Below are 18,207 nucleotides of genomic sequence, written 5' to 3'. Positions count from 1 at the left end.
CCTGATATTCGATAAAAATGCCAAAAATACTCATTGGAGAAGAGACAGCCTCTTCAGCAAATGGTGTTTTGAAAACTGGATAAATATCTGCAGAAGGATGAAAATAGATTCTTCTCTCTCGCCATGCACAAGAATTAAGTCCAAATGGATTAAAGACCTTAACATCAGACCGGAAACTTTGAAACTGCTAGAGGAAAAAGTAGGGGAAACCCTTCAACATATTGGTCTTGGCAAAGACTTTCTGAATACAACCCCAATTGCTCAGGCAATAAAACCACAGATTAACCACTGGGACCTAATGAAATTACAAAGATTTTGCACCGCAAAGGACACAGTGAAAAAAGCAAAGAGGCAACCTACAGAATGGGAAAAAATCTTCGCCAGCTATATATCTGATAGAGGATTACTATCTCGGATATACAAAGAACTCAAAAAGTTAAATAATAAGGAATCAAAGAAGCCAATCAAAAAATGGGCTATGGAGCTAAATCGAGAGTTCTCAAAGGAAGAAATACGAATGGCATATAAGCATCTTAAAAAATGTTCTACATCACTAGTCATCAGGGAAATGCAGATTAAAACTACATTGAGATTCCATCTCACTCCTGTCAGATTGGCCACCATCATGAAAACAAATGATCATAAATGTTGGCGGGGATGTGGAAAAATAGGAACCCTTCTGCACTGCTGGTGGGAATGCAATCTGGTCCAGCCATTGTGGAAAACAGCGTGGAGGTTCCTAAAACAGCTAGAGATTGATCTACCATATGACCCAGCTATAGCGCTCCTAGGCATATATCCAAAGGACTCATCTCATTTCCTTAGAAGTACATGCTCAACCATGTTTATTGCTGCTCAATTTATAATAGCTGGGAAATGGAACCAGCCTAGATGTCCCTCAACTGATGAGTGGAGAATGAAGATGTGGTACATTTATACAATGGAGTTCTACTCAGCGGTAAAGAAAAATGAAGTTATGAAATTTGCAGAAAAATGGATGGACCTGGAAAGTATTATACTAAGTCAGGTAACCCTGGCCCAGAAAGCCAAGCGCCACATGTTCTCTCTCATATGTGGATCCTAGCTACAGATGACTGGGCTTCTGCATGAGAATGAAAATACTTAGTAGCAGAGGCCAGTAAGTTGAAAAGGAGACATAAAGGGTGGAGAAAGGAAGGCAGGAGGCTACTTAATAGGTTGATATTGTATATATGTAATTACAATGATTGTAATGGGGAGGTAATATGATGGAGAATGGAATTTCAAACGGGAAAGTGCGGGGGTGGGGAGGGAGGGAATTACCATGGGATATATTTTATAATCATGGAAAATGTTAATAAAAATTTAAAAAAATAAAAAAATAAAAAATAAATAAAAAAAAACAAAACAAAAAAAAAAGAAAGAAAGAAAAAGTGACTAAAAGCCAGGCCTATGCCTTTAATACCAGCACTCTAGAGGCAGAGGTAGGAGGATTACCATGAATTCGAGGCCACCCTGAGACTATATAGTGTATTTCAGGTCAGCCTGAGCTAAAGTGAGACCTCACCTCAAAAAAAGAAAAAAAAAAAAAACTGATTAAAGAGCAAGGTGTGTTGGCACATTCCTTTAGTCCCAGCATAAATTTGTCATTATTTGCAGATGACATGATTCTATACATAAAAGACATTAAAGACACTACCAGCAAACTGCTAGAGCTGATAAACACCTACAGCCATGTAGCAGGATACAAAATGAATAAACAGAAATCAGTAGCCTTCCTATATGCTAACAACAAACACACAGAGGATGAAATCAGAGAATCACTCCCACTCACAATTGCATCAAAAATAAATAAATAAATAAGGTAGCTTGGAACAAATCGAACCAAGGAAGTGAAGGACCTCTTCAATGAAAACTTTAAAAAACACAAATGAGAAATTACAGAAGACACTAGGAAATGGAAAAACATTCCTTGTTATTGGATCAGAAGAATCAATATTGTGAAAATGGCAATCTTACCAAAAGCAATTTACACTTTTAATGCAATCCCCATCAAAATTCCAATTGCATTCTTCATGGAAATAGAAAACACAATCCAAAAATTCATTTGGAATCACAAAAAAATCTCGAATATCTAAACCAATACTGAGCATCAAAAATAAGGCTGGTGGTATCATCATACCTGATTTTAACCTATCCTACAGAGCCATAGTAACAAAAACAGCATGGTACTGGCAAAAAAAACAAACAAACAAACAAACAAACAACCAGACATGTAGTCCAATGGAACAGAATAGAGGACCCAGATGTAAGTTTGGGTAGTGATAGCCACCTGATATTCAACAAAACTTCCAAAAATACTCATTGGAGAAAAGACAGCCTCTTTAGCAAATGATGCTGGGAAAATTGGATATGTATCTGTAGAAGGATAAAAATCGATTCTTCTCTCTCTCCAAGCACAAGAATTAAGTCCAAATAGATTAAAGACCTTAACATCAGACCTGAAACTCTGAAACTGCTAGAGGAAAAAGTAGGGGAAACCCTTCAACATATTGGCCTTGGCAAAGACTTTCTGCGCATAACCCCAATTGCTCAGATAATAAAACCACAGATTAATCACTGGGACCTCATGAAATTACAAAGATTTTGTACTGCAAAGGACACTTTGAATAAAGCAAAAAGGCAACCTACAGAATGGGAGAAAATCTTTGCCAACTATACATCTGATAGAGGATTATTATCTAAGATATACAAAGAATGCAAAAAATGAAATAATAAGAAATCAAACAAGCCAATTAAAAAAAGGGCTATGGAACTAAATAGGGAGTTTTCAAAAGAAAAAATATGAAAGGCATATAAGCATCTAAAAACTGTTCTACATCACTAGTCATCAGGGAAATGCAAATTAAAACTACATTGAGATTCCATTTCACTTCTGTCAGATTGGCTACCATCATGAAAACAAATGACCATAAATGCTGGTGAGGATGTGGAAAAAGAGGAACGCTTTACACTGTTGGTAGGAATGCAATCTGATCCAGCCATTGTGAAAATCGGTGTGGAGGTTCCTGAGTCAGCTAAAACTAGATCTCCCATATGACCCAGCTACAGCACTTCTTAGCATATATTCTAAGGACTTGTCTCACTACCTTGGAGATACTTGCTCAACCATGTTTATTGCTGATCTATTCACAATATCTGGGAAATGGAACCAGCCTATATATCCCTCATGAGTGGATAATGAAGATGTGGCAAATTTATACAATGGAATTCTACTCAGCAGTAAGGAAAACTTAAGTTATGCAATTTGCAGGAAAATGGGTGGATCTGGAAAGGATTATACTTAGTGATGTAACCCAGGCCCATAAAGCCAAATGTCACATGTTCTCTCTCATATGTGGAACCTAGCTACAAATGGACTTCTATGTGTGGAGGAATAAAACTCAGTAGCAGAGGCCAGTAAGCTATAATGGGGATATAAAGTGAATAGAAAAGGGGACTTAATAGGATGCTATTGTATACATGTAAGTACAAGAACAGATTAATGAGGGTGAAAAGGCCTAAGTGAGGTCAGGGGATGAGATTGAGTAAAGGAAAGGTGGAGGGAGGGCTAATCAAAATGTAAGAGGACATAAATAATTCATATGGAACCCTACTTTTTTGGACAATGGAACAATCAGAAGTCATAGATTGGTATTAGAAAGTTTTTAGTGCCAGGGATAGGATACCTTCCAGTAAGTTGTTGGCCAGGGAGGTCACTGATAGCTGCAAAACATTACAGGCCATTGCCAAGGCTCTTGATTTTCCACCAGGAATAGATGGTAAGGCCCTATTGCTGAAGACTCCACATACTTGGTCTGCAAAGCCAGTGAGAAACTCTGCTGGAGCTGAGCTGAAAACCTTCACCATGTAGACCAGCTGAGAGAAAGCTGGAAAAAGCCATGCTGCATGAAGTTAAATAGAAAAGAGAAAAATCATCAGTGGAGATACTCAACAGTGGACACTGCAAGCCTTAAATTTGGTCAGCCAGGCCAAATGTGCCAACAGGTACAACAGTGACACATCTGTCATGGGGGAGACCAAATGCCCTCTAATTGGACTGGAGGCCCACTCCATGGGAGGGAATATATCCCTGATACTGAAAACTTATAACAGGAGTAGTCATGAGCCTAGGGGTGTAATGTCTGCTGATGTCTGGCCAGAAGTATATGCTATACTCACCAAACTGCCCAATAAATACTTCTCTTATTGTTTATACCCATGTATTTTTAAAATTTAAATTTATTTTTATTTTTTTGAGAGTGACAGACAGAGAGAAAGAGGCACATAGAGAGAGAGAGAGAGAAAGACAGAATGGGCACTCCAGGGCCTCCAGTGACTGCAAACAAACTCCAGATGCATGCGCCCCTTGTGCATCTGGCTAATGTGGGTCCTGAGGAATCAAGCCACGAACCAGGGTCCTTAGGCTTCACAGGCAAGAGCTTAACCACTAAGCCATCTCTCCAGCCCTGTACCCATATATTAATGCTACTCTCACTTTTGGTTAGAGAAGCTTCTCTTTTCAGATGCTAGTGACTTTGGGATGACTCAGAAGGCACCATGGTGATGAGAAGAAGTGACAGAGGAGTGCTCAGCACTGAAATTATCTCAATCACACCTTCCATGGCTCAGGGTCCATTGAAGAAGAGGTGGTATGAAGAATGTAAGATGAGGGCTATAGAGATGGCTTAGCGATTAAGCCCTTGTCTATGAAGCCTAAGGACCCCAATTCGAGGCTTGATTCTCCAGGACCCACATTAGCCAGATGCACAAGGGGGTGCACGCATCTGGAGTTCGTTTGCAGTGGTTGGAAGCCCTGGTGTGCCCATTCTCTCTCTATCTACCTCTTTCTCTCTCTGTTACCTTCAAATAAATAAATAAAAATGAACAAAAAAAATATTAAAACAAAAGAATGTAAGGCAAGCCAGGCCTGGTGCACACGCCTTTAATTCCAGCACTCAGGAGACAGAGGTAGGAGGATCACCATGGGTTGGAGGTAGGGTCTCACTTTAGCCTAGGCTGACCTGGAACTCATTGTGTAGTCCCAGGCTGGCCTCAAACTCAGTCATCCTCCAACCTCTGCCTCTCGAGGGCTGAAATTAAAGGTGTAAAACCCATGGAAAAATACCAGGAGCCCAAAACAGCCCCCCAGATGCAGACAGGCAGACAACCTTGTGACCATAGCATGACCATTGACCCCGCCTAATGTACTATAGATAACCCTGTCAGGATGTTTCCGAGAAGAAAACAAAAAAAGGATCCCCACCGACCCCAAGTCTATTAATAAGTAACCAGTGCTGGGACTGTAACCATGCTTCTGCTTCTGTAAACCTGCTTCTGCTCTCCCTAACCCTATAAAAAGAGACCCTTCCCCTTGCCCGGTGCGCTCAGCCTCTCGAAGGACTGGAGTGCCCGCAGGCGCCTGTGTGAACAATAAAGCTGCCTCTTGCCTTTGCATCCAATGGCTCGGTCTTGGTTCTTGGGCGTGGGTCTCCCACCACGGAAGATTCCCCCTCCCCCGGGAATCTTACAAAGGTGTCCGCCTGGCTCCTACAAAGTACACTATCTGAACCCTGAAGAAACATAATGAAATCTCCACAATAGCCAGGAAAAAGTGCCAACGTTAACTTCTGTTTTTGATGATAACATTGTAATTAGCAATAGCGGCTCTCCTGACATAGCCATGTAGTTTCCAAACCAAAACTGAACCAGAAACATATGTGCTGTCAAACCAAAACTGAACCAGAAAAAGACCTCCATTAGAAATCTCAGAATGGAGCCAGGGAGGGTCAAGGGAAAGAATTAATGCTATGTCCAGCTTCCCTCTTGGACCCAGAAAAATCCTGCGGAACCAGAAAACCAGAAAAAAAGGAAAACAAAGAGTGGAAGAAGCACCCCCAGAGGTTTCTTACACAATAAAGAAGGGGGCTGGCAATCCTAGGCAAAAGTTCCCTGTCAGTAGCTTGCTACCAAATCCAACACCAGGAACATGCAGACGGATCGAGATATGGTTCTCAGGCCAAGAGCAGGAGGTCTTTCCTGTGTACAGTCACCCCAGAGTCAGCAAGGGAGGTCTTGAAATGGGGATCCCGGACAAGCCCCCAAGTTGTTATGGGGTACAGTGTCACACAGTAAGACTATGGACTCATGGAACATGAGGCAAAGTTTTATTGGGTAAAAAAGAAAAGGAAACTCTGGTATGTCAGCTCTCCACTCCAGATTCTGAGTGAATCCCTGAACTGTTCAGAGTGTCAGCTTTTATTGAAAATAACCACATGATGTTAGAAAAAAACAGGATGGGAGTTAAACCCTAAATTACAATTTACATGAGACAATTACAGCCATAATAATAAAAAAAAAGGAACCTGCAAACAGATCTGCTGCTCAGTTACAGGAAGCACCACATATGGTGAGCAAGGTAGGCCTGTGACCAGGAGTCACACTTATATTAAGGAGTTTGCTCAATAATGCAAGCCCCAGGAAATGCTATTCATCCAAGCAGAGACTCTTGTTTACCTGCTATTAGCAGAGCTTCCTGTTTGTCTGCCATCAACAGAGCTTCCTCTACTCCTGTATTTCTCTAGGGAGGTACAAAGAAATGTAGAGGAAATATAACATTTTGCTCTCTTTACAATATACAGACCCTAAAGCATTTGTTGGTGGGGGGAGAGAATGTTGATAACTTACTACAAATAGTTTTTGATCTTGCTTATTTATTTGGTTTTGTTTGTTCTGTATTGTTTTGGTATGGGTTTTGTTACTCATTTTTTTCAGGGGGTGGGGGTTAGACATAGAGTCACCCTCTAACCCAGACTAACCTTGCAGTTACTATGTAGTCTCATGCTGGCCTTGAACTCATGGCAATCCTTTTACCAAATGCTGGGGCTAAAGGTATATGCCCCCATGCCTGGCTCATGTATTTTTGTTGCTGTTGTTGTTTTATTTTGTTTTGTTTATTGAGATGGGGTTTCCCCACTATAGTCCAGGCTGGTTTAGAACTCATTATGTAGCTTAGGCTGGCTGAGCCAGCTTGTCGGCTAGTTTAAGATCTTTAAAAAAAAAAAAAGGATTTATTTTTATTTATTTATTTGAGACAGAGAGAGAGAGAGACAGAGAGAATAGGTATGCCAGGGCCTCTAGCCACTGCAACAAACTCCAATGCATGTACCACCTTGTGCATCTAGCTTATATGGGTCCTCAGGAATCAAAAGTGGGTCCTTTTGGCTTTGAAGGTAATTGCCTTAACCACCAAGCCATCTCTCCAGCCCCCACTTCTTGTTCTTATGAGACAGGCTCTCTTTCCACTGCTGTTTGTGAGCTTCTGGATTCTCCCGGCTCCACCGCTCATTGTCACAGGTGCATTACAGATATGGGTGTCACTTTGTGTCTGGTTTAACATGGATACGGGGGATTGAATTAGGATTGGCAGGCTTGCAAGTAAACACCTTTAACTACTAAGCCAAGCTGGGCATGGTGGTGCACGCCTTTAATCCCAGCACTCGGGAGGCAGAGGTAGGAGGATCACTGTGAGTTCAAGGCCAGCCTGAGACTACATAGTAGATTCCAGGTCAGCCTAAGGTAGATTGAGACCCCATCTCAAAAAAACAAAACAACAACAAAAAACACTTGCAACTACTAAGCCATCTCCCTGCCCTGGAGTCGATGGTTTTGAGTTTGCCCACTAGATATAAGTTCATAAATAGACCCAAGTCTGATAAATTGTTTATCATCCCAAATACTAGTAATTATGGAAAGAAATTAGGAAATGCTTGTTGAAAACTGAAATGAATGTATGTGCCATAAATGCTGCTGTCATTATTATATTTCCAGCATGATATGTGTTCTGGGTTAATTTTCTTGCCCTGATCATCATCTACTTTTTACACATACTCTTCTGTGACTTATACAGATGATATCCAGGGCTGGAGAAATGGCTCAAATTCCTGTAAAACCTTATGGCGCAGGTTCTATTCCCCAGTACCCACATAAAGCTGGGTGCACAAAGTGGTGCAATGTATCTGGAATTTGTTTGAAGTTGGCTAGAGGTGCCCATCGCACCCCCCTCCCATGCGTCTCTCTCTGCTTGCAAATAATTAAGTTTTCTAGACTTTTTAAAATTTTTATTTATTTATTTTTGACTTTTCGAGGTAGAGTCTCACTCTAACCCGGGCTAACCTGGAATCCACTACATAGTCATACTCATGGAAATCTTCCTACCTCTGCCTCCCTAGTGCTGAGATTAAAGGCTCATGCTGGCCACCACAACAGGCTTTTCCAGGCAGGGTCTCACTGTAGCACAGTCTAACCTGGAATTCTCTAGCTAGTCTCAGGCTGGCCTCGAACTCACAGCAATCCTTCTACCTTTGCCTGCAAATAACTAAGGTTTGTTTTTTTTTTTTACTTTTCAAGGTAGGGTCTCACTCTAGCCCAGGCTGACCTGGAGTTCACTATGTAGTCTTAGGGTGGCCTCGAACTCACAGCGACCCTCCTACCTCTGCCTCCTGAGTGCTGGGACTCAAGGGGTGCGCCACCATGCCCGGCTTTAAATAACTAAATTTCAAAGAAAAAAGAAAGATGATATCCAAAGGACCTCAAGCCCTGGTTTCCCTGATTCTGTTGCATCCCACTGGGACTGGCCAAAGAGAAGCATCACGTCTGGGAAGGGAAGAACAGAGGGAGGGTATTCTCGGCCATACTACATGCTTCTGGTAGGGGCTATGTTACTCTGTGGCCAGAGCTAGGATCAGGGAGTCTCTCCTGGCTCCTCTTCCCAGACCGTCTCTTCAGGTCTACAGTAGTCATGGGCTCCAGCTGTTGCTAATCCCTGGGTAGCTCACCAGCCTTTGTGGGAGCCCTTCACCTGACCCTCTCCCCTGAATACACAATCTCCCTTAAACTCTTCAGTGAAGCCCTTTAAGTGGGTTTTCAGTTACAGCCCGTACTCTGACTGATACAAAATGTTTATATGCAGAAAGGAGTTCTGTGCTTGTTCCCAAGAAGTTTCACCGCTTGACCTTACTAAGGGGGTTAGGTTCACACAGCGTGAAAGAATGCACACGGCAGCCTTGCACGGAAGATGCAGGAGAGATGCCTCTGTTTCTTCTTTCAGCTTCCACCGCTCCAAATGCTCTCTGAGCCCGGCTGCCCCGTCCTCTCCCTGCTTGCTTCTCTTTCTCCCTCTCCCCATCTCTCTCTCTCTCTCCCCTGCCGCTCAACCTCCTTCTGATTTATGCTGTCAGCCTCTGACCATTCCTGCAAGTGGAGTTGGGGTTTCTTTCTCAAGGATTACATAGACTTTTTTTTTTTTCTTTCTCAGTTTTTGGAGGCAGGGTCTCGCTCTAGCCCAGGCTGACCTGGAATTCACTCAGTAGTCTCAGGGTGGCCTCGAACTCACAGCAATCCTCCTACCTCCGCCTCCCCAGTGCTGGGATTAAAGGCGAGCACCACCATGCCCATTTAGAGAGACTTTATTAGATTAAGAGAAGGAAGGAGGGGCTGGAGAGATGGCGTAGCGGTTAAGTGCTTGCCTGTGAAGCCTAAGGACCCCGGTTCGAGGCTCGGTCCCCAGGTCCCACGTTAGCCAGATGCACAAGGGGGCGCACGCGTCTGGAGTTCGTTTGCAGAGGCTGGAAGCCCTGGCGCGCCCATTCTCTCTCTCTCCCTCTATCTGTCTTTCTCTCTGTGTCTGTCACTCTTAAATAAAAAATTTAAAAAAAAAAAAAGAGAAGGAAGGAGACATGCAGAGGGCTCCTGCCATGTGGAGGGCAGGAGAGGGTAGAGGGGATGGGGGTTTCTAACTCTGGAGGCTCAACGTAGACAGACAAAAACAAAAGTCCTTCTAGGTGGTCTGCCCACAGGATGTGGTAACTGTATAATAATCAGATCATTCGGAAATGAGGTTAGAGGTCCTGAAGCTGCTTCCTGCACTGGCTGGAAGGTTTGCTAAAGAATGTCTTCTGGGGGGATGGAGAGATGGCTCAGCAGTTAAAGCATTTGCCTGCAAAGCCTAACAACTCAGGTTTGATTCTCCAGGACTCATATAAACCCAGATGCACAAGGTGGCACACGCGTTTACAGTTCGTTTGCAGTGGATAGTGGTCCTGGCACACCCATTCTCTCTTTCTCTCAATATCTATCTCCTTTCTCTCTCTCTCCCCGAAATAAATACATCTTATTTATTTCTATTTTATTTTTAAATTTTTCATTTACTTATTAGAGACAGAGAGAGAGATAGACAGTGAGAATGGGCACACCAGGGCTTCTAGCCACTGTAAATGAACTCCAGATGCGTGTGCCACCATGTGCATCTGGCTTATGTGGGGCCTGGAGAATCGAACCTGGGTCCTTAGGCTTTGCAGGCATGCACATTTAACTCTAAACCATCTCTCCAGCCCCCTTTTTTTTTTTTGTTCAAGGTAGGGTCTTACTCTATACCCCAGGCTGACCTGGAATTCACTCTGTACTTCCAGGCTGGCCTCAAACTCACAGTGATCCTCCTACCTCTTTGCCTCCCAAGTGCTGGGATTCAAGGTATGCACCACCATGCCCAACTATAAAATATTTTTAAAAATTTAATATAAGAATGACTTCTGAAGCGGTTTCCTTCACCCCCATGCTCAACAGGAAGCTCCCAAACCATGTGGAGCCACAGATTCTCTCAAGAATCTATTTCATTAATGAGAACTTAGCCCAGACAGAACTGACTCAGACAGCTGCCTAAGGCCCCGCAGTGAATATGCCCTAGATCGTGAATGTCCTTCCAAACAAATGCCCAGCAGCGGAGAGCCCATTTATTGTAGAGACAAATGCATTTGCTCCCACTGCGAGCTGCAGGCAAAGTGTAACAATTTGGAAACAGAATGAGAAAAAAAAAATGTCTTTATATCATATGTCTTAGAATTATTTCAATCAGAGTAAGGAAGTCCACAAAGTAACAAGGCCAAGCCAGTGTACTCCAAAGACTGCCTACAGTAATTTTAATGCTTTTGTGTATGGAGCTCATTTTTCAAAAAAACAAAATGTGTTTTGAAAACTGATTCAGTTTAATGTTATACGTATTCAATCTAAAAACCATTCATTCATGTCAACCTAATGGTCTTAGATGACATCTGCATGCATGTATAAGTTCTGTCCAAATATCTTAGGATTTTATATTTATACATTATTTGTTAATTGTTATAAGCTACTGACCTTCATAATTTTCTGGGCTTTTTCCACTTTTTGTTTGCAAGCTAAGACTAATCTTTATGCCACACTCTGTAACATCAAACAAGTTATGTCACCTCCTTATTCCTGGCGTTTTTCACCTACAAAGTTATGATATAACAGATGCTGCCTCCCGGCCTAAATGTGTTAATATTCTGAAGGGATTGGGCTGAAGTGGGTATGAGCCCAGGTAGTTCTTAAATCCAATATTGTCATTAGGGGAAAAAAAGGGTGGGGGAAATGCAGTTATGATATCTGAAATTTCAATGCTGTATGTTAAATATAAAGGAAGCAATTACTGTCATTAATAAAGACCGATGCCACAGTAAAAAAAATAATAATAATGACTTCTGAAAAAAATTAAAATAAAAAAAATGTCTTCTGGGGACTGGAATGTTGGCTCAATGGTTAAAGGCTCTTGCTTACAAAGCCTGATGTCCTGGGTTTGACTCCCCAGTACCCATGTAGAGCCAGACACACAAAGTGACACATGTGTCTGGAGTTTCGTTTGTGGTGGCTGGAGGCCCTAGTGCACCCATTCTCTGTCTGTCTGTCTGTCTGTCTGTCTGTCTGTCTTTCTCTCTCTCTCTCTCTCTCTCTCTCTCTCTCTCTCTGCTGCTGCTGCTGCTGCTTTCTCAAATAAATAAATTGTATATACATATAAAAGAATGACTTCACAGTTTTGAATTGAAGAGAGCCTTAGAACAATGACCTTAGGCAAGGACACAGGCTCTTACAAGAGAGAGCTATGAGAGAAGAAAGAAAAGTTCAGGCTAGCATACTATGTCTAGGTGGCTTGTGGCTCCTGGTGCAGGTGGAAACGCAGCTGAAACATACAGAGAAGTTGACTTTGTGACATTATGAGTGAGCAGTACTCTAGAGACTGTTCATGCAAGCAGATGTTAGTCACTAGCCTTTCCACAGGACACGACGGATCTACAGGACAGGGAATGAGACAAGTGGTCACAGAAAGACAAACAGATCTTGCTTCTGAATGGAAGCTAAAAATGTTAGCCTGAGGGCTGGAGAGATGGTTCAGTGGTTAAGGCACTTATCTGCAAAGCTTTAGAACCTGGGTTCAATTTCCCAGTACCCACATAGAGTCAGATGCACAAAGTGGTGCATGCATCTGGAGTTCATTTTCAGAGGCTACAGGCCCTGGCATGCCCATTCTTTCTCTCGCAAATAAAAATAAATAAAATATTTTTTAAATACTTTTTTTTTTTTTTTTTTAGTTTTTCAAGGTAGAGTCTCACTGTAGCCCAGGCTGATCTGGAATTCACTAGGTAGTCTTAAGGTGGCTTCAAACCCAATGGTGATTCTCCTACCTTTGCCTCCTGACTGCTGGGATTAAATGCATGTGCCACCACACCCAACATAAAATATTTAAAAAGAAATGTTAGGAGCTGGAGAGATGGTTTAGCAGTTAAAATGCGTGCTTGTGAAGCCTAAGTACCCAGGTTTGATCCCCCAGTATCCATGTAAGCCAGATGAACAAGATGGCACATGCGTCCAGGGTTCATTTGTAGTGGCTAGAGGCCCTGGAGTGCCCATTCACTCTTTACCTGCTGCTCTTTCTCAAATAAATAAGTAAATAAAATAATATTAAAAATATTTTTAAAAATGTTAACCTGAAGCAGAGAGAATAGAATAATGAATAGCAAAGGCTGGGCCTGGAGGAAGAGTGGAAAGATACAAAATTTTAGTAAGATAGGAGGGGGTGAATCAAAAGATTTATTGTACAACATGGTAACTGCAGTTAATGATAATGTGCTATTACTTGAAAATTGCTGAGACAGTACATTTTTAGTGTTCCCAGCCCTGCAATAAAGAAAAATGATGTGTGTGAAATAGTACAAATGGTACCTACCTCAATTCAGACATTTTATGACATATACATATTTTAAAACATCATGTAGCTGGGTATGGTGATGCATTCCTTGGGAGGCAGAGGTAGGAAGCTCACCTTGAGTTTGAGGCCAGCCTGAGACTAAATATTAAATTCCAGAACAGCATGGGCTAAGGCTAGACCCTACCTTGAAAAGGAAAGACAAGGGGGAAGGGATATGATGGAGAATGGAGTTGTGAAAAGGAAAGTGAGGCGAGAGAGAATTATCATGGTTTACTGTCTGTAATTATGAGAGCTGTCAATAAACCGTGGTGGCACACGCCTTTTAATCCCAGCACTCGGGAGGCAGAGGTAGGAGGATCGCCGTGAGTTCAATGCCACCCTGAGGATACAGCGTGGATTCCAGATCAGCCTGAACTAGAGTGAGACCTTACCTCAAAACAAAAAAAAAAAAGAAAAGAAAGAAAGAAAGGGAAAGGAAAGGAGAGGAGGAAGGAAAGAAACAAAGAAGCAAAGAAAAGGAAGGAAGGAAGGCTGGGATGTAGCTAAGCAGTAGAGCACTTGCCTAGCGTGCAAGGTACTCATTTCAATCCCCACAACCACAAAAAGAAAAGGAAAGGAATTAAGGAAGGAGCAAATTTCCAGAAAGTATAACCTCCTCATGGGAATTTCTTACTCGTTTGTATATTGAGATAGGGTTTCACTAAGTGGCTAGCCTAGAACACATTGCATAGGCCAGCCTAGCCTCTAACTTGCAACAATTTTCCTATTTCTGCCTTCCAAGTGCTGGTATTATAGGTATGTGCCACCATACCTGGCTTCTCCACATTTGAATGTTTTTGTTTTTGTTGAGGTAGTGTCTCCATCTAGTCCAGGCTGACCTGGAATTTACTATGTAGTCTCAGGGTGGCCTCAAATTCATAGCAATCCCCCTACTTCTGCTTTAAAAAAATATATTTTTATTTGCCGGGCATGCTGGCACACGCCTTTAATCCCAGCACTCGGGAGGCAGAGGTAGGAGGATTGCCTTGAGTTCGAGGCCACCCTGAGACTACATAGTGAATTCCAGGTCAGCCTGGGCTAGAGTGAGACCCTACCTTGGAAAAAAAAATACATGTATATATATATATGAAAGGAATAGGTAGAGAGAGAGAATGGACACAGCAGAACCTCCAGCCACTGCAAGTAAACTCTAGATGCATGTGCCCCTCATTATGCATCTGGCTTATGTGGGTCCCCAGGACCAGCGTTAGCCAGATGCAGAAGGAGTCCCATGTGTCTGGATTTTGTTTGCACTGGCTGAAGGCCCTAGCGTGCCCATTCTCTCTCTCTGTCTCCCCCTTTCTCTCTCTGTCTGTTCCTTTCAAGTAAATAAATAAAACTAAACTAAATTAAAGAAAAAAAAAAAGAGCAAACACAGTTCAACTGAGCTTAAATAGCATAGTCACTTTCTTGTTGTTGGACAAACACCCAACCAGAAGCAGTTCATGGGAGGAAAGGGTTTACTTCAGGCTTATAGAATCCAGAAGAAGCATCATCATTGTGGCAGAAGAAGCTGGTTCACTTCCAAAAATCCGTAGCAGAGAGAGACAACTCCAGCAAGCATCAAGCTGTAAATATACACCAAGAGCCAGCAAACAGCCAGAGCAGCCAGAGCTCCCAACTGCTCTATTTCACCCCTTAGGGTGGACTACAAGATCCGCCCCCAGTGACATACCTCTTCCCCAGCAAGACTACCTTGCTGGAGACTCAAGTTGCAAGCTCTATCTTAATTAAAAAAAAAATACCTGAGGGCTAGAGGGATGGCTTAGCAGTTAAGTCGTTTGCCTGCAAAGCCAAAAGACCCAGGTTCAATTCCCCAGGACCCATGTTAGCCAGATGTACAAGGGGGCGCATGCGTCTGGAGTTCATTTACAGTGGCTGAAGACCCACTCTCTCTCTCTCCCTCTTTCTCTGTCAAATAAATAAGAATAATTTTAAAAAATAATAATAATAAAAAATAAGTACATACCTGAGTCTATGGGATCATGCATTAAAAACACCACAAATAGCATTACTAGATGTTTGTTGGCTCCCTCCCCTAAGTTGACCACAAACTGGACAGATTTTAGAGTTGGTCCAAGTTGAGAGAAATAACCCACAATTCTCTTGGTTCTACCTTTCTCCGCTAGCCAACTGTATTCTTAGCCTGGTTTCTCTCAAACATCCAGGACTGCATTCTTTCCTGGTGACAGAGAGCTTCTACTAAACCTCCAATCATTTAGGACAACAGAATAAACCACCAGGGCCTGGGGAGGTCTTAGCTTATTGTCCTTGACACTCTTCACTGAACCAATCATTCCCACACTGTTGATGCTATTCTGGGTGGTATTACCTGCATGCCTTATGGTAGGTTTGTTGATGGGAGGTGTATGGTCAATCTCTTTCACCCACCACAGTAGCTGATGGTAATGGAAGAAGGCTTACATGGATGTTGGGAAAATAAACAGAGTCCACAAAAGGATAATGAATATACACCTCAGTACATGACTGGGCAAGTCAAGACAATGGCTCAGAGCTGGGAATGGTGTCACATGTCTTTAATGCCAGCACTTGGGAGGCAGAGGTAGGAGGATCGTATGAGTTCGAGGCCAGCCTGAGACTTCATAGTGAATTCCAGGTCAGCCTGGGCTAGATAGAGATCAAAAATAAAATATAAACATAAAATGGCAGTGACCTTGGGATGACTCAGAAGACATCATGGTGCTGGGAAGAAGTGACAGGAGTGCTCAGCACTGCAATATCTCTATCACACCTTCCAAGGCTCAGGGTCCATTGCAGAACAGGTGGCGGAAAGAATGTAAGAGCCAAAGAAAGGGTAGGACTCGTTACAACATGCTCCCCCCAGACAAAATGGCCTGGATATCCATGACCTCACAGTTCCTAACACTACCTACACAATACCATTATAATAGGAGGAAAAGATCATGATATTGAAATAAAAGAGAGACTGATTGAGAGGAGAAGGGGATATGATGGAGAATGGAGTTTCAAAGGGGAAAGTGGGGGGACGGAGGGAATTACCATGGGATATTGTTTATAATCATGGAAGTTGTTAATAAAAATAAATAAATAAAATAAAATAAAAAGCAAAAAAAAAAAAAAAATCAACAATGGGGGCCAGAGACATGGCTTGGTGGTTAAGGTGCTTGCCTGTGAAACCTAAGAACTTGGGTTTGATTCTCCAGGTCCCATGTAAACCAGATGCACAAGGTGGCACATGCGTCTGGAATTTGTTTGCAGTGACTAGAGGCTCTGGTGTGCCTATTCTCTCTCGCTCTCTCTCTCTCCCTCTATCTCTAACAAATAAATAAATAAAAATAAAATCTTCTTGGCTAGAGGAGGTGTTACTGGGGGTGGGTTTGAAATTTCCAGCCTGAGTATGAAAGCGCCTGGGTTGTGCCTGGGGTTTCTGAGCGTGCTTGCTTATGCTGGTGGTTGTTGCTTAGCTCTCTCTGCATGGACCTGTGAAAGTGGGCCAGCTTCTTCTGCCATTATGGAACTCCCCCTCAATCTATAAGCTTTAATAAATCCCTTCCTCCATAACTGTACCTGGTTTGGAAGTTCATCCCAGTAACCTGAGGCTGAATGCAACATAAGGCTTGCCATTGAAGCAGCACTTTATTTATTTATTTATTTTGAGGCAGGGTCTCAGTCTAGCCCAGGCTTACCTGGAAGTCACAGCAATCTTCGTATCTCTGTCTCTCGAGTGCTCGAATTAAAGGTGTGCTCCACCACATCCAGTTCTTTTCTTTAAAAAAAAAAAAAAAACTTTGATTAAGTGTGTGGGTGTATGGGCGTGCCAAGACCTCTTGCCACTGCAGACATACTCCAGATGCATGCATCACTTTGTGCAACCAGCTTTATGTGGGTATTTGGGAATTTAATCCTGGGCTGGCAGGCTTTGCAAGCAAGTGCCTTTAACCCCTAAGCCATCTCCCCAGCCCCTTTCACATTATTATTTAAACACATCTTTCTAGGAAGAAATGATTACTCAGATTCTTTGTGGGTTTTTTTTGTTTTTTTTGTTTGTTTGTTTGTTTGGTTTTGGTTTTTCGAGGTAAGGTCTCACTCTAGCTCAGGCTGACCTAGAATTCTCTTTGTAGTCTCAGGCTGGCCTCGAACTCACAGTGACCCTCCTACCTCTGCCTCACAAGTGCTGGGATTAAATGCATGAGCCACCAGGCCCAGGTTTAAGTTTTTATTTTTATTTATTTTTTAATTTTACATCTGATAATCATATTTTATTTAGAATATATGAAAGAACTTTCACAACTCAATAATTTTTAAAAACACAAATAATCTGAGCTGGGCCTGGTGGCTCATGCATTTAATCCCAGCACTTGTGAGGTAGAGGTAGGAGGGTCACTGTGAGTTCGAGGCCAGCCTGAGACTACAGAGTGAATTCCAGGACAACCTAGGCTAGAGTGAGACCCTACTTTGAAAAACAAAACAAAAACAAAACAAACAAACAAAAAACTCAAGAAAAAGGGGGCTGGGGAAATGGTTTAGCAGTTAAGGTGTTTGCCTGAGAAGCCCAAGAACCCCAGTTTGATTCCCCAGGACCCACGTAAGCCAAATGCACAAGGGGGTGCATGTGTCTGGAGTTAGTCTGCAGTGGCTAGAGGCCCTGGCTGGCCCATTCTCTCTTTTTTCTGTACCTGCCTCTTTCTCTCTCTCTCAAATTAGAAAAAGAAAGAAAAGGTTTAAAGTGGCTCTCTCCTGAAAGTCTACAATGTAGTAATATAGTGGAATAGCACTGGACCTATACCTCTCCCCAGAGTCACTGGGAGCCCAGAGTCTCTTTCTAGACTGTGACCCTGATGACATTCCTAGGAGGGCACAGCCCAAATTTTCATTAATCCAAGGAGTTCTTTGCTCCAGGAAGCAGAGTGGGAAAGGTGACAAGGAAGAAAGAGAAAGCCATAACTGTCCCATATGGCCACACCAGCCTTGTAAATACACCAGGAAATGAACTTTATCCTGGGGTGGCAGGTTCCTGCTAAACATTCTATTACTGTGATACGAGAAGGAAATATATTTTAGGAAGCAACAGAGCACTTCCTGCTGCAAGATTATAAGAGTTGATTGGATGA

The 18,207-nt window shown here is 42.5% G+C and overlaps 1 pseudogene; it reads right to left on the bottom strand.

Annotated features, from left to right (window-relative positions):
- The window catches only part of LOC123462341, a 69,908-nt pseudogene that overhangs the window by 13,058 nt on the left and 38,643 nt on the right, over positions 1-18,207 (bottom strand).

This window comes from Jaculus jaculus, chromosome 7, assembly GCF_020740685.1.
Source record: "Jaculus jaculus isolate mJacJac1 chromosome 7, mJacJac1.mat.Y.cur, whole genome shotgun sequence".
Classification (NCBI taxonomy): Eukaryota; Metazoa; Chordata; class Mammalia; order Rodentia; family Dipodidae; genus Jaculus; species Jaculus jaculus.
This window is presented reverse-complemented; position numbering and strand designations above follow the sequence as displayed.